The following is a 7799-nucleotide window of genomic DNA, read 5'->3' on the forward strand; positions in this document are numbered from 1 at the left end:
AAGCAAATCCCGGCGAGGAAAGAAGAAAGTATCACCTTTACAACAACGCAATGTAGGTTGTCGTAGTTGGTCAAACAACAGAGATATCGCAATATTCGGTAACGCATCCCATTTTTCGGATAATATTCAGGAGTCGGAATAAGCGAAAAGCTTATGTGGAGAAAAGTCAACGTATTTTTCTTATGCAAATATCTCTGCTTCTAGTAGGAGTATTCCAAAAAGAAAGCTCGTCAATGGAAGGAGAAAAGATCTCCTTGATATTGATGCAAAGTATGTTGGCGTAAGTGGGCAAACAAATTTTTGTAATCACGGTTGGAATTTTGATCGGATAGTCACGAAATTTTGGGGTTGATGGGGCCCACAGACGGAGAAGCGTATTGATTTTGGTGATAGTCGGATAATATTTAGGGGTCGGACTGGGGAAAAACTCATGTGGAGACAAATTCAAAGTTGTATTCTTTGTGAATATATCGGCTTCTAGTAGGGGTATTTCAATGGCAAAGCCTGTCAATGGAAGAAGAAAATATTACCTTTACATTGTTGTAAAGTAGGTTGGCGAAGGTGGTCAAACAAGGGAGATCCCACAATAGTCGGTAATGCATCTAATTCTTCCATTTTATTGCAATCACGCTACAGGTCGCAATTTTAGTCGGTTGGTCATGAAATTTTGGTTGCTTATGTGGGTCCCAGAGGGAGAAAGGCATATTATGTTTAGTGGTAGTCGGATTATATTCCCTTAATGGAATGTTTATCAGTTAAAAGCTTATGCACAGGGGTAGTGGTGTGGGGTATCACATGGTCGGCCCCGTGCCCGGCCTTTTCTCACCTGTTTAAAGTTGTCTTCTACCATTTGGGGATATTTCGCGCAAAAAAAAAATAACAGCAAATGAATACTACTTCCTGAATTTGCCGATTTCGCCTTTTAGATCACCTTATTAAATTCGCCTTGGTTAAAAGGATAGAGCCACATTCTGATTAAAAATATGAAGATAATGGGGGTTATCATGAATGAAATTTCCCCCGTGATTTTCGTCTTTCCGCCGTTGCAACTTAAGGGAGAAAGTGAAAAAATTCACGGGGAATTGCCGTTCATGATAACCCCCAATAACGCCGAAAGTGGTTTCCACACTTAGGAGGAAAAAAGTATAAAACCCACAAAATTGGTGGGTTATTTGAAAAATCAAGAGCTCGGAGGAAAATTCATTGGAATATATTAATCAATTGCATATGCGAAATTCAATGAAATATATAATCATAGAGTTTTCATGAGAAAGGATCAGGTAAAAGTGATAAGGACAATGAAAACATGACAATATCGATTTCTTGTCCTAGTGGACCGATCCTACATAAAATTTTCATAGCAACATTTTTGTAGAATATTTTTATGCACGAAATCCAATCGTTTGCTAATTTTTCAGTCCCAGAAAACATCCATCTCAAATATTTCAAAAAATCCACTCCACACCAAAGTTCAAAATGTGAGCGCTGAATTTTAGTTTAAGGAGTGATCCCTACTTATAAATTTCAGAAAAAAGTAGAAAGTATAAGTAGCACAGAATATGTGGTCAAATTTTTAAGTCGACCGGAACAATATTGCCTCATTATGAGCGTTGGATGGGAACAATTTGTTTTATTTTTATGCAGTATATAAACTTTGTTTTTCTCGAAATCGGCCACAAAAATATATGACAATTGGTTCATTAGTTTTCGAAATACAGTTGGCATCGCAAAATGCTTTAATAAAAACAAGGTTTCGTAGACGACCTCAAAACTTCGTAATATTTTTAATCTGCCAAAAAGTTACGTAGTTTTCTCGAAAAAAAAGTCATGAAAAATGGATTTTATTGAGCTCTACAACAAAGGGGGTCTCCTTTTAAGGCTAAGCACACTAAAATGTTGAAACTTGGTCGTGAATTGCTTATAGTTTTTATTGCATGTAGTCCTTACGATTTGTATTGTACCATCATTTTCACATATTTTGAAGGCTTAAAGATTTTCTCACGCGGAAGAATTCCGTCCAGAATATACTCGTGCAAAAAAGGAAAACCGACAAAAACTTTCTAACTTTGCTATTTTTCAATGTAGGATTCGGAGAAACAGTATTGATATCTTCGAATGCCCTTTCTAATGAATATGTAAGGAAAAACTAACACATTAGCCTACATATATAGGCCAAAATATAGGAAAAAGTTAAAAATTTGTGCACATTTTATTCATTTTTAGTGGTATAGGAATTCACTCTCGGAGTCGACCCGGAGTCGGAGTCGTGAAAAAAACTTGCCTGGAGTCGGAGTCGAGCCAAAAATACCTCGACTCCGAAACCCTGGTTACAACTCTTTCATTATAAAAATTTATATAAGTCCAATGAGACTAATGATTCTGAATCACTTAAAAGTGAAGTTTTTAATGTCGCTAATTTAATTCATATATAAGTATATATAATACTTTACAAATTTAATAATATGAATTTCAATAGAAAATTAAACAACTTTTGATTTTTTTGTAATTATTTGTTAAAAAATTTTGGGCGATTTTTTGGGGAAATTCAATAAAATCTGGGGAATTTTGGGGAAAAGTTTTGGACAAGTTGGGGAAAAGGGGCTAAAAAATACAGGCAACGCTGGCCACTGGTTCCAGAGCATAAGCATTATTCTCTTTCGTAGCAGCGCGCCACTCTTGGTCTATGGATTCCTTGGAGACCTAAGAGGTGGGCGATAATTTGGCATCGCGCTTGTATATAATGTGGACGAAAAGTGTTTTCATTACGCTAGTTCAATGGAGTATTCCGCTGCTGTTATCTGTTTTGATTACGGGTCTTTTCGTACTTTATTCGTTATGTTCAATCATAGTTTGCTGCAACAACGTAGGAGGCCAATATATTCACCTCGAAGCATTCGAATGTCCATCACACACGATAATTGTCTTCCGTCTACACCATGTGCGGAATATTGTAATGATAACGAAAACGCGTGTTTTAGTTCGATTCGATGAAAAAAAGTTCCCGCACCGACTAAGATTTCTTTCTAAATGCCTTTTAAAAATTTTTATAAACAAAATTTTGATTTTAGTTTTTTTGAACAAACATTTATTTGTATATTTATATTAAAATAAACGCTTTAAATATCGTGATTTGACGAAATTTACTTATATGATATATCACCAATATTTTTGAAAATTTAACATAGCTGAAGCCAAGGTTTACCCTTTTAGAACAAGCGACTTGTGATTGTATATTATACAAATTAAATATTTTTGGATAAAATGAAATGTTTTTGCACGTGGCAAAAAATATTGGCCTTAAAAGATAATTTGCGTGGAAGCTGTGGCTATGTTTATGTTAAAAAATGGGTAAAAATGGGTTGAAGCCAACATGTCTTTTTTTGTTTTCTCTCGATTTGTGAGTAAACCACACTTCTCTCTACTTTCTTGTCAAAGTAAAAGTAGAAGCAAACTAAATAAGGATCATCTCACTAATGTATTGCTTTTCAAAACTTGAACTGCTTCTACCATTAAATGATGCTGACATTTTGAAGCCAGATTTGCAGAGTTTTTTGAAATTTTCTTTTAATTTCATTCCGCAAACAGGTTTTTCAAAAAATCATATATAGGATTGTAGAACTCGCGATTCTGAGTTATTTGATATATGTGTCGTGAATGTAGCCTTCACAGCTTCACAGAAATCTGCATCCAAATACGAAAATTTTGTGCGAACATTTTTCTAAAAATCATATTTTTCGGGCCTAATTTTTACAATTGTCATTCAATTTCCTCGTACTCTATTGCACATTTTAGTTTTTTACGTTCCGGATCCAATAAATCCTTCCCCGTGAAAATCCATCTACTAAAACGCGAATTACGAGAAATTCCAAAGTAGAAAAATCACCTAAAATTGTTTTTGAAAATATCGCTTATTTTATCGCGTTTTCTGCGGATTGTTTCCATTGCAAAGAAAAAACTAGTGCAGCATCTTCGTTTTAGCGGAAACAGAGATTTGAAAACTTCACTGATAAGGAAGTTACATTCATTTTATCCCAAAAAATAGTGTGTGATGCTACATCCACGGTTCTTGATTGATCGCCTTCAAATAGATATGTATCGATGTAGATTTTCATGGTGGACACTGAAATCGGATGCGGACAAAAATTGAATGCACTTTGTGCAAATTAGCGATATTTTATAGGTTTTTTAATGCTAAGATACAGCCGATGCTACATATTAGAGTCCAAATTATATTTCGAAAAATATATACAACTTAATAGATATGGTTTTGCTGTACATTAAAATCACATGCGGACAAAATGATTTTGATAATGTCGCGATTTACACGTATTTTAAAATGCATATAAATTAAAATCGGTTATTTGACCTCTATTTTCATTTCAGAAGCTTTGAGATATATCCTCATAAACCCAATTACCTTCCTCAATGAGAAAGCTTTAATATGAATGTCAACAAAGCAAAATCCGTCTATTTTACTGGGAGATTTAAGCAAAATGAAGGAAGTATTCCTATAGATTTTTACAATATTTTCTACTACATAATGCATGTGGAAAAATATTTTTTCAAACAAAAAATTATTTTTCTGACCAAAATATGTACTTATTTTGGCTGTAACATCGAAACTATAACACCAATCTGTATGATTGTAGTCTCATTTAATTCGCCGTGAAGTTTTGATCCACAACAAATTTTTATGTAATTTTATGACCACTAAATGGGCCTTAATTTTGAAAAAAATTTACTTATATTCAATAATTTATCAATTTTATGTACATTCCGCGAATTCTGTGTAACATTGTGCAGGTATTATGCAATCTACTCGCTTAAGTCACTTCGAGAGAACTTTTTTGTAACAATTGTGCTCATTAAAATAATTATCGTTTTTATAATATTTTCTTTCTTAAAAAGCGAAATAAAAGCGCCATATCTTTTGTCCGCAACAACCAAAAATTGGCTCGCGACCAGATTCGTACTGGGAATTTTTTTCTTAACCTACGTATCAAAAATCGTTGACGTAGCGCGAAAAAAATTTATCCTTTTTTTCTGAAATGGAATATGAAATAATTGACAATATTCGTGATATATATTCAATTTCAATAATAAATAGTTTATTTAATAACGATATGCTATTATAATGGAAAACATATAAGAAAAAACTGCAATGAAAAACTTGTATGAGGAAGTTTTTTAATGGTGGTTTATTTGATATTTGCAAAAAATGCAGAAAAGTTATAACTAGACATCGGATTTTTGCATGTTTTTTATTTCTCATCCGATTGGACTCAAATTTTGGATCTAGGCGTTTTAAGGGTCATTTTTCCGATATTTGGGGTCATATCAAAAACATGCAAAAAATATGCAAAATATATGCAAAAAATATGCCAACAAATATGCAAAAAATATGCAAAATATGCAAAAAATATGCAGAATATGCATAAAATATGCAAAAAATATGCAGAATATGCAAAAAATATGCAGAATATGCAAAAAATAGGCAAACAGTTTTTGGCCAAAAATCGTCATAAAAGTCGTAAAATTGTCAATTAATGTTAGAAAATCGTCAAAGTGTTCTAAATTAAGATAGTTGGCCGTTTAACGTCGATTTTTTAGCAGATTATTGTGTTATCGAGACCTCTATGGTAATGTAATACAATTTTTTTATTATTAAACTATGCAAACATATTAAATTTGGTAAAATATCAAACGTTCTATGTAAAATTCAATATTTTCTTTGTTATAATTTCTAGCGTTGGGCTGATTATTGTTCAAAGGGAACAAATCGATTTCGGATTTTTTAAGGCGGCAACCGCATAAAGTTTTTAGTTTGGTCAGATTTTAAGACTGTCAAAGTTTGAGCACAATTGGAATATGTTAACATGTGACACTGGGGCGTCGACGTTATGAAAATCTCGATTTTTTGGCTATTTAGCGATTTCGGCGACCCATTTCTCTTTTGTTCTAAATTAAATTTATTCGAGAGTCAGACATCATGTGGTTTTGTAGCTTTCTGGGTACAGCTGACTACTTGAAGAACGCTCTGCTATGTAGTTCGCAACTTTCAAGTTTTTTACCATCCTTTGCGCCTCCTGGAAATTCTGAGTTAATGTTTAATCTCTTGAACAACAAGAATTATGCCAGACCATTTTCTAGGATTTTCGGCAGTTGCTCTTTTGGAAGTTTGGATCGAATATTTCTGAAGAAATTTGAATCTGGAAATCTATTTATTACTAAATATTCTCAAAACAGAGAAGAAAAAAACGGGTTGCTGTTCTGGTATCACATGGGGTTAAAAAAAACAACTCCCTAGGCGTTCTTGAAACTGACAGTAGCTCATGGGAGAAACAAGAACTAGCAGTGTACAAATGCCTAGAAAAATGGGGTCTCACCAGCTCGAGAAGATATTAGGTCCAGAGCTTCTGTACCACCGTACAAACTTGTTAGAAAATTGTTGAGACGGATTTTTGACTGCAAGTTTGGAAGCACATCCGGACGTCAAACAAACATATTCAAGTAATTTCTATAAGAATAGTCTGCGATTGACAAATCCAAGTTCGAAGTAGGCGAGAGTGTTTTAAAACTACTGCCCAGTCCACTTCCCAAGAACAAGAGGCCGTAGAAGCACCTTGCGTTTAAATCGTTCGAGACTGGATGCCCCCAGAATGTTTTTTCTATTTTATTTATTTTTTTGGTATCCCACACGACAACAACTGAGTGTTATAAGTGAGAACAAGATAATGAACAAGATAATGTTTATATAGATATAATATAGGATATATTGGGTGTTTATGTTCAAATAAACAAAGTTAGTAACGGTCGTAAACAATCTTAATGACACCTACACATTGTGAATGATATCCCAACTCTCCTTACCAATGGCTACAAAACGACAAAACAACTGTCAAAACCTTTTCTGACCAACTTCAGTCATACTTAATACTTCCGTCTAAATTACAAAATAATATCCCTTCCTTAATAAACCAACATCCATACTGGTAAGACGTGTTCCAAATAAAGAAATTGTATCCAACACAACACCTGATTCTGCCTTGTGCTTTGTCTATTATTTCTTTCCATTTCATTACTGGAATATCGTTCTCAACGAAATTTGGTGGAGACGAAAACCAGAGGCTAATCGAAGAAAACCATTCCTGCTATTACATTGGCTCATCTAGTGATCCATTTCACGTATTGTTGATTCGAACTCCCATATACACACAAAAATTTTTGTTCCGTTTCGAGCCGGATCAGCAGAGCATCATTTACAACAATTTGGGGATCACTCTCTGAGAGTTCATATTCCGCAATTCCTCCAGCAGCTGTACTCCACAACACAAAACAGGTTGGTTTGCATTTTTTCTTTGTTTCCCAGTTATTTGTTCTAAAATCAGTGAAGAGTGAGTTGAGCGCAAGACAAAGCCTTAAGTTGAAACACATTTTTACACGTAAATGATAATCGAAGACACAAAATCTGAAATTTGCTTCAAAAGAAGATTCGAAATTCCATGTAACATTATTAACATCAAAATTATTAAAAGCTTACGACAAAAAAGGTTAAAAAAAAATACCAAAAAGTGAGAGAAAAAAGGCCAATCGACGCATATTGTCATTCGTATTAAAGACAGTGAGGAGAAAAAGGGCAAGCGACGCTTATGGGCATCCTAAAGAAAGACAGAGTGAGTCAATAATTGCATTAAAAAATTAGAAAGGTCGGTTAAAATAGAAACCCACATGCTTACATACGTTCCTTGTATGTTCATTTCCGTGACAAGTAGCTGTTTATTTGCATACCTCGTTTTGAT

This window comes from Musca autumnalis, unplaced genomic scaffold, assembly GCF_047663935.1.
Source record: "Musca autumnalis isolate F117 unplaced genomic scaffold, ASM4766393v1 scaffold_4, whole genome shotgun sequence".
In the NCBI taxonomy this organism is placed as follows: Eukaryota; Metazoa; Arthropoda; class Insecta; order Diptera; family Muscidae; genus Musca; species Musca autumnalis.